This window comes from Vipera berus, assembly GCF_964194415.1.
Source record: "Vipera berus genome assembly, chromosome: W".
NCBI classification, from domain to species: domain Eukaryota; kingdom Metazoa; phylum Chordata; class Lepidosauria; order Squamata; family Viperidae; genus Vipera; species Vipera berus.
In genome coordinates this window covers 60,987,906-60,996,332 of record NC_138210.1, presented here as the reverse complement: position 1 = coordinate 60,996,332, position 8,427 = coordinate 60,987,906, and positions in this window count along the sequence as shown.

Genomic DNA, 8,427 nt, shown 5'->3' with positions numbered 1-8,427 from the left:
AGCTTGGAGTGAACGGGGGAATGTGTGAATTTACGGAGGAGAAAGAGCCTAGAGGGAACGGAAGAGAGAGCTTGAAGTGAACGGAGGAATGTGCAAATGCATGGAGAAAGAGCCTAGAGAGAACAGAAGAGCTTGGAGCGAACAGGGGAATGTGTGAATGCATTGAGGAGAAAGAGCCTGGAGGGAACGGAAGAGACAGCTTGGAGTGAAAGGGGAATGAGCGAATCCATGGAGGAGAAAGAGCCTGGAGGGAATGGAAGAGAGAGCTTGGAGTGAACAGAGGAATATGCAAATGTACGGAGGAGAAAGAGCCTGGAGAGAACTTAACAGCCTGGAGCGAATAGGGGAATTTGCGATTGCACAGAAGAGAAAGAGCCTAGAGGGAATGGAAGATTGAGCTTGAAATGAACGGGGGAATGTGCAAATGCATGGAGAAAGAGCCTAGAGAGAACGGAAGAGCTTGGAGCGAACAGGGAAATGTGCTAATGCATGGAGCAGGAAAAGCCTGGAGGGAACAGAAGAGAGAGCTTGGAGTGAACGGGGGAATGTGCGAATGTACGGAGGAGGTAGAGACTGGAGCGAATAGAAGAGCGTGGAGCGAACAGGGGAATGTGCGAATGTACGGAGGAGATAGAGCCTGGAGAGAACTGAAGAGCTTGGAGCGAACAGGGGAATGTGCGAATGCACGGAGGAGAAAGACCCTGGAGGGAACGGAAGAGAGAGCTTGGAGCAAACGGGGGAATGTGCAAATTCATGGAGGAGAATGAGCCTGGAGGGAATGGAAAAGCTTAGAGCGAACGGGGGAATGTGCGAATGTACGGAGGAGAAAGAGCCTAGAGGGAACGGAAGAGAGAGCTTGAAGTGAACGGAGGAATGTGCAAATGTACGGAGGAGAAAAAGCCTGAAGGGAACAGAAGAGAGAGCTTGGAGCGAACGGGGGAATGTGCGAATGTACGGAGGAGGTAGAGACTGGAGCGAATAGAAGAGCGTGGAGCGAACAGGGGAATGTGCGAATGTACGGAGGAGATAGAGCCTGGAGAGAACTGAAGAGCTTGGAGTGAACAGGGGAATGTGCGAATGTACGGAGGAGAAAGAGCCTGGAGGGAATGGAAGAAAGAGCTTGGAGTGAACGGGGGAATGTGCAAATGTACGGAGAAGAAAGAGCCTAGAGGGAACGGAAGAGAGAGCTTGGATCGAACAGGGGAATGTGCAAATGCACGGAGAAGAAAGAGCCTTGAGGGAACGGAAGAGAGAGCTTGGAGCGAACGGGGGAATGTGCGAATGTACGGAGGAGAAAGAGCCTGGAGGGAACAGAAGAGAGTGCTTGGAGTGAACGGTGAAATGTACAAATGTATGGAGGAGAAAGAGCCTGGAGGGAATGGAAGAGCTTGGAGCGAACAGGGAAATGTGCAAATGCCTGGAGGAGAAAGAGCCTGGAGGGAACGGAAGAGAGATCTTGGAGCGAATGGGGGAATGTCTTAATACAGGGAGAAGGAGCCTGGAGGGAACAGAAGAGAGAGCTTGAAGCGAACGGGGGAATGTACGAATGTACGAAGGAGAAAGAGCCTGGAGGGAATGGAAGAGCTTGGAGTGAAAGGGGAGTGTGCAAATGTAAGGAGGAGAAAGAGCCTGGAGAGAACGGGAGAGCTTGGAGTGAACAGGGGAATGTGCGAATGCATGGAGGAGAAAGAGCCTGGAGGGAACGGAAGAGAGAGCTTGATGCGAACGGGGGAATGTGCGAATGAACGGATGAGAAAGAGCCTGGAGGGAGCGGAAGAGAGTGCTTGGAGTGAACGGTGAAATGTTCAAATGTATGGAGGAGAAAGAGCCTGGAGGGAATGGAAAAGAGAGCTTGGAGCGAAAAGGGAATGAGCGAATTCATGGAGGAGAAAGAGCCTGGAGGGAATGGAAGAGAGAGCTTGGAGCGAACGGGGGAATGTGCGAATGTACGGAGGAGAAAGAGCCTGGAGATAACGGAAGAGAGAGCTTCAAGCGAACGGTGGAATGTGCGAATGTACGGAGGAGAAAGAGGCTGGATGGAACAGAAGAGAGAGCTTGGAGCGAACAAGGGAATGTGCGAATGTACGGAGAAGAAAGAGCCTTGAGGGAACGGAAGAGAGAGTTTGCAGCGAACGGGGGAATGTGCGAATTCAAGGCGGAGAAAGAGCCTGGAGGGAACGGAAGAGAGAGCTTGGAGCGAATGGGGGAATGTGAGAATGTACGGAGGAGAAAGAGCCTGGAGGGAACAGAAGAGAGAGCTTTTAGCGAACAGAGGATTGTGCGAATGTACGGAGGAGAAAGAGCCTGGAGGGAACGGAAGAGAGAGCTTGAAGCGAACAGAGGAATGTGCGAATCCAGGGAGGAGAAAGAGCCTGGAGGGAACGGAAGAGAGAGTTTCAAGCATACGGGGGTATGTGCAAATGTATGGAGGAGAAAGAGCCTGGAGGGAATGGAATAGCTTGGAGCGAACAGGGGAACGTGCGAATGTACGGAGTAGAAAGAGCCTGGAGAGAACGGAAGAGAGAGCTTCAACCGAACGGGGGAATGTGCGAATGTACGGAGGAGAAAAAGCCTGGAGGGAACAGAAGAGAGTGCTTGGAGTGAACGGTGAAATGTACAAATGTATGGAGGAGAAAGAGCCTGGAGGGAATGGAAGAGAGTGCTTGAAGCGAATGGGGGAATGTGCGAATGTACGGAGGAGAAAGAGCCTGGAGGGAATGGAAGAGCTTGTAGCGAACAGGGGAATGTGCGAATGTACGGAGCAGAAAGATCCTGGAGAGAACGGAAGAGCTTGGAGCGAACAGGTGAATGTGCGAATGCACGGAGGAGAAAGAGCCTGGAGGAACGAAGAGAGAGCTTGGAGCGAATGGAGGAATGTGCGAATGCACGGAGGAGAAAGAGCTTGGAGGGAACGGTAGAGAGTGCTTGGAGTGAACGGTGAAATGTTCAAATATATGGAGGAGAAAGAGCCTGGAGGGAATGGAAGAGAGAGCTTGGAGCGAAAGGGGAATGAGCGAATTCATGGAGGAGAATGAGCCTGGAGGGAATGGAAGAGAGAGCTTGGAGCGAACGGGGGAATGTGCGAATGCACAGTGTAAAAAGAGCCTCAAGGGAACTGAAGAGCTTGGAGCGAACAGGGGAATGTGCAAATGCACGGCCGAGAAAGAGCCTGGAGGGAACAGAAGAGAGAGCTTGGAGCGAACAGGGGAATGTGCAAATGCACGGAGGACATAGAGCCTTGAGGGAATGGAATAGCTTGGAGCGAACAGGGGAATGTGCGAATGTACGGACTAGAAAGAGCCTGGAGAGAATGGAAGAGCTTGGAGCGAACAGGGGAATGTGCGAATCCAGGGAGGAGAAAGAGCCTGGAGGGAACGGAAGAGAGAGCTTCAAGCGAACGGGGGAATGTGCAAATGTACGGAGGAGAAAGAGCCTGGAGGGAATGGAATATCTTGGAGCAAACAGGGGAATGTGCGAATGTACTGAGAAGAAAGAGCCTTGAGGGAACGGAAGAGAGAGTTTGCAGTGAACGGGGGAATGTGCGAATACAAGGCGGAGAAAGAGCCTGGAGGGAACGGAAGAGAGAGCTTGGACCGAACAAGGGAATATGCGAATGTACTGAGAAGAAAGAGCCTTGAGGGAACAGAAGAGAGTGCTTGGAGTGAACGGTGAAATGTACAAATGTATGGAGGAGAAAGAGCCTGGAGGGAATGGAGGAGAGAGCTTGAAGCGAATGGCTGAATGTGCGAATGTACGGAGGAGAAAGAGCCTGGAGGGAACAAAAGAGAGAGCTTGAAGTGAATGGGGGAATGTGCAAATGCATGGAGAAAGAGCCTATAGAGAACAGAAGAGCTTGTTGCGAACAGGGGAATGTGCGAATGCATGGAGGAGAAAAAGCCTGGAGGGAACAGAAGAGAGAGCTTGGAGTGAAAGTGGGAATGTGCGAATGCACAGCGTAAAAAGAGCCTCGAGGAAACTGAAGAGCTTGGAGCCAACGGGGGAATGTGCAAATGCACAGCGGAGAAAGAGCCTGGAGGGAACAGAAGAGAGAGCTTGAAGCGAACAGAGGAATGTGCAAATGTACGGAGGAGAAAGAGCCTGGAGGGAATGGAAGAGCTTAGAGAGAACAGGGGTATGTGCGAATGCACAAAAGAGAAAGAGCCTGGAGGGAACGGAAGAGAGATCTTGAACCGAATGGGGGAATGTACGAATGTACGAAGGAGAAAGAGCCTGGAGAGAATTGAAGAGCTTGAAGCGAACAGGGGAATGTACGAATGTACGGAGGAGAAAGAGCCTAGAGGGAACAGAAGAGAGAGCTTGAAGCGAACGGGGGAATGTACGAATGTACGGAGGAGAAAGAGCCTAGAGGGAACGGAAGAGAGAGCTTGAAGTGAACGGAGGAATGTGCAAATGCATGAAGAAAGAGCCTAGAGAGAACAGAAGAGCTTGGTGCGAATGGGGGAATGTGCAAATTCATGGAGGAGAAAGAGCCTGGAGGGAATGGAAAAGCTTGGAGCGAACGGGGGAATGTGCGAATGTACGGAGGAGGTAGAGCCTGGAGAGAACTGAAGAGCTTGGAGCGAACAGGGGAATTTGCGAATGCACGGAGGAGAAAGACCCTGGATGGAACGGAAGAGAGAGCTTCGAGCGAACTGGGGAATGTGCGAATGTATGGAGGAGAAAGAGCCTGGAGGGAACGGAAGAGAGAGCTTGGAGTGAAAGAAGAATGAGGAGGAGAAAGAGCCTGGAGGGAATGGAAGAGAGAGCTTGAAGCGAACGGGGGAATGTGCGAATGTATGGATGAGAAAGAGCATGGAGGGAATGGAAGAAAGAGCTTGGAGTGAACGGGGGAATGTGTGAATGTACAGAGAAGAAAGAGCCTTGAGGGAACGGAAGAGAGAGCTTGGAGCGAACGGGGGAATGTGCAAATGTACGGATGAGAAAGAGCATGGAGGGAATGGAAGAAAGAGCTTGGAGTGAACGGGGGAATGTGAGAATGTACGGAGAAGAAAGAGCCTAGAGGGAACGGAAGAGAGAGCTTGAAGCGAAAGGGGAATGAGCGAATTCATGGAGGAGAAAGAGCCTGCAGGGAATGGAAGAGAGAGCTAGGAGCAAATGGGGAATGTGCAAATCCATGGAGGAGAAAGAGCCTTGAGGGAACGGAAGAGCTTGGAGCGAAAAGGTGAATGTGCGAATGTATGGAGGAGAAAGAGCCTGGAGGGAATGGAAGAGCTCGGAGCGAACTGGGGAATGTGCAAATGTACGGAGGAGAAAGAGCCTGGAGGGAACGGAAGTGCTTGGAGCAAACAGGGGAATGTGCGAATGCACGGAGGAGAAAGAACCTGGAGGGAACGGAAGAGAGGGCTTGAAGAGAACGAGGGAATGTGCGAATGTACGGAGGAGAAAGAGCCTGGAGGAAACGGAAGAGAGAGCTTGGAGCGAATGGGGGAATGTGCAAATTCATGGAGGAGAAAGAGCCTGGAGGGAATGGAAAACCTTGGAGCGAACGGGGGAATGTGCAAATGTACGGAGGAGGTAGAGCCTGGAGAGAACTGAAGAGCTTGGAGCGAACAGGGGAATTTGCGAATGCACGGAGGAGAAAGACCCTGGAGGGAACGGAAGAGAGAGCTTGGAGCGAACTGGGGAATGTGCGAATGTATGGAGGAGAAAGAGCCTGGAGGGAACGGAAGAGAGAGCTTGGAGTGAAAGAAGAATGAGCGAATCCACGGAGGAGAAAGAGCCTGGAGGGAATGGAAGAGAGAGCTTGAAGCGAACGGGGGAATGTGCGAATGTATGGATGAGAAAGAGCATGGAGGGAATGGAAGAAAGAGCTTGGAGTGAACGGGGGAATGTGTGAATGTACAGAGAAGAAAGAGCCTGGAGGGAATGGAAGAGCTTGGAGCGAACAGGGGAATGTGCAAATGCACGGAGAAGAAAGAGCCTTGAGGGAACGGAAGAGACAGCTTGGAGCGAACGGAGGAATGTGCGAATGTACGGAGGAGAAAGAGCCTGGAGGGAACGGAAGAGCTTGCATCGAAAAGGGGAATGTGCGAATGTACGGAGGAGAAAGAGCCTGGTGGGAATGGAAGAGCTTGGAGCGAACAGGGGAATGTGCAAATGCATGGAGGAGAAAGAGCCTAGAGGGAACGGAAGAGAGAGCTTGAACTGAATGGGGGAATGTGCAAATGCATGGAGAAAGATCCTAGAGAGAACAGAAGAGCTTGGAGCAACCAGGGGAATGTGTGAATGCATGGAGGAGAAAGAGCCTGGAGGGAACGGAATAGAGAGCTTGGAGTGAACGGGGGAATGCGCAAATGTATGGAGGAGGAAGAGCCTGGAGGGAACGGAAGAGAGAGCTTGGAGCGAACGGGGGAATGTGCGAATGTACGGAGGAGAAAGAACCTGGAGGGAATGGAAGAGCTTGGAGCGAACAGGGGAATGTGCGAATCTAAGGAGGAGAAAGAACCTGGAGGGAACGGAAGAGCTTGGAGCGAAAAGGGGAATGTGCGAATGTACGGAGGAGAAAGAGCCTGGAGGGAACGGAAGAGTTTGGAGCGAACAGGGGAATGTGTGAATGTATGGAGGAGGTAGAGCCTAGAGAGAACAGAAGAGCTTGGAGCGAACAGGGGAGTGTGTGAATGCACTGAGGAGAAAGAGCCTGGAGGGAACGGAAGAGAGAGCTTGGAGTGAAAGGGGAATGAGCGAATCCATGGAGGAGAAGGAGCCTGGAGGGAACAGAAGAGAGAGCTTGAAGCGAACAGAGGAATGTGCGAATGTACGGAGGAGAAAGAGCCTGGAGGGAACGGAAGAGAGAGCTTGGATCGAAAAGGGGAATGTGCAAAGGCACGGAGGAGAAAGACCCTGGAGGAAACGGAAGAGAGAGCTTGGAGCGAACGGGGGAATGTGCGAATGTACGGAGGAGGTAGAGCCTGGAGAGAACTGAAGAGCTTGGAGCGAACAGGGGAATTTGCGAATGCACGGAGGAGAAAGACCCTGGATGGAACGGAAGAGAGAGCTTCGAGCGAACTGGGGAATGTGCGAATGTATGGAGGAGAAAGAGCCTGGAGGGAACGGAAGAGAGAGCTTGGAGTGAAAGAAGAATGAGGAGGAGAAAGAGCCTGGAGGGAATGGAAGAGAGAGCTTGAAGCGAACGGGGGAATGTGCGAATGTATGGATGAGAAAGAGCATGGAGGGAATGGAAGAAAGAGCTTGGAGTGAACGGGGGAATGTGTGAATGTACAGAGAAGAAAGAGCCTTGAGGGAACGGAAGAGAGAGCTTGGAGCGAACGGGGGAATGTGCAAATGTACGGATGAGAAAGAGCATGGAGGGAATGGAAGAAAGAGCTTGGAGTGAACGGGGGAATGTGCGAATGTACGGAGAAGAAAGAGCCTAGAGGGAACGGAAGAGAGAGCTTGAAGCGAAAGGGGAATGAGCGAATTCATGGAGGAGAAAGAGCATGGAGGGAATGGAAGAAAGAGCTTGGAGTGAACGGGGGAATGTGCGAATGCACAAAAGAGAAAGAGCCTGGAGGGAACGGAAGAGAGATCTTGAAGCGAATGGGGGAATGTACGACTGTACGAAGGAGAAAGAGCCTGGAGGGAATGGAAGAGGTGGGAGCGAACAGGGGAATATGTAAATGCACGGAGGAGAAAGAGCCTAGAGGGAACAGAAGTGAGAGCTTGAAGCGAACGGAGGAATGTACGAATGTACGAATGCACGGAGGAGAACGAACCTGGAGGGAACGGAAGAGAGAGCTTGGATTGAAAGGGGAATGAGCGAATCCATGGAGGAGAAAGAGCCTGGAGGGAATGGAAGAGAGAGCTTGAAGTGAACGGAGGAATGTGCAAATGCATGGAGAAAGAGCCTAGAGAGAACAGAAGAGCTTGTAGCGAAGAGGGGAATGTGTGAATGCATTGAGGAGAAAGAGCCTGCTGGGAACGGAAGAGACAGCTTGGAGTGAAAGGGGAATGAGCGAATCCATGGAGGAGAAAGAGCCTGGAGGGAATGGAAGAGAGAGCTTGGAGTGAACAGAGGAATATGCAAATGTAGGGAGGAGAAAGAGCCTGGAGAGAACTTAACAGCCTGGAGCGAATAGGGGAATTTGCGATTGCACAGAAGAGCCTAGAGGGAATGGAAGATTGAGCTTGAAATGAACGGGGGAATGTGCAAATGCATCGAGAAAGAGCCTGGAGGGAATGGAAGAGCTTGGAGCGAACAGGGGATTGTGCGAATGTGCAGAGGAGAAAGAGCCTGGAGGGAATGGAAGAGCTTGGAGCGAACAGGGGAATGTGCAAATGTATGGAGGAGAAAGAGCCTGGAGAGTACGGAAGAGCTTGGAGCGAACAGGGGAATGTGCGAATGCACGGAGGAGAAAGAGCCTGGAGGGAACGGAAGAGAGAGCTTGGAGTGAATGGTGGAATGTGCAA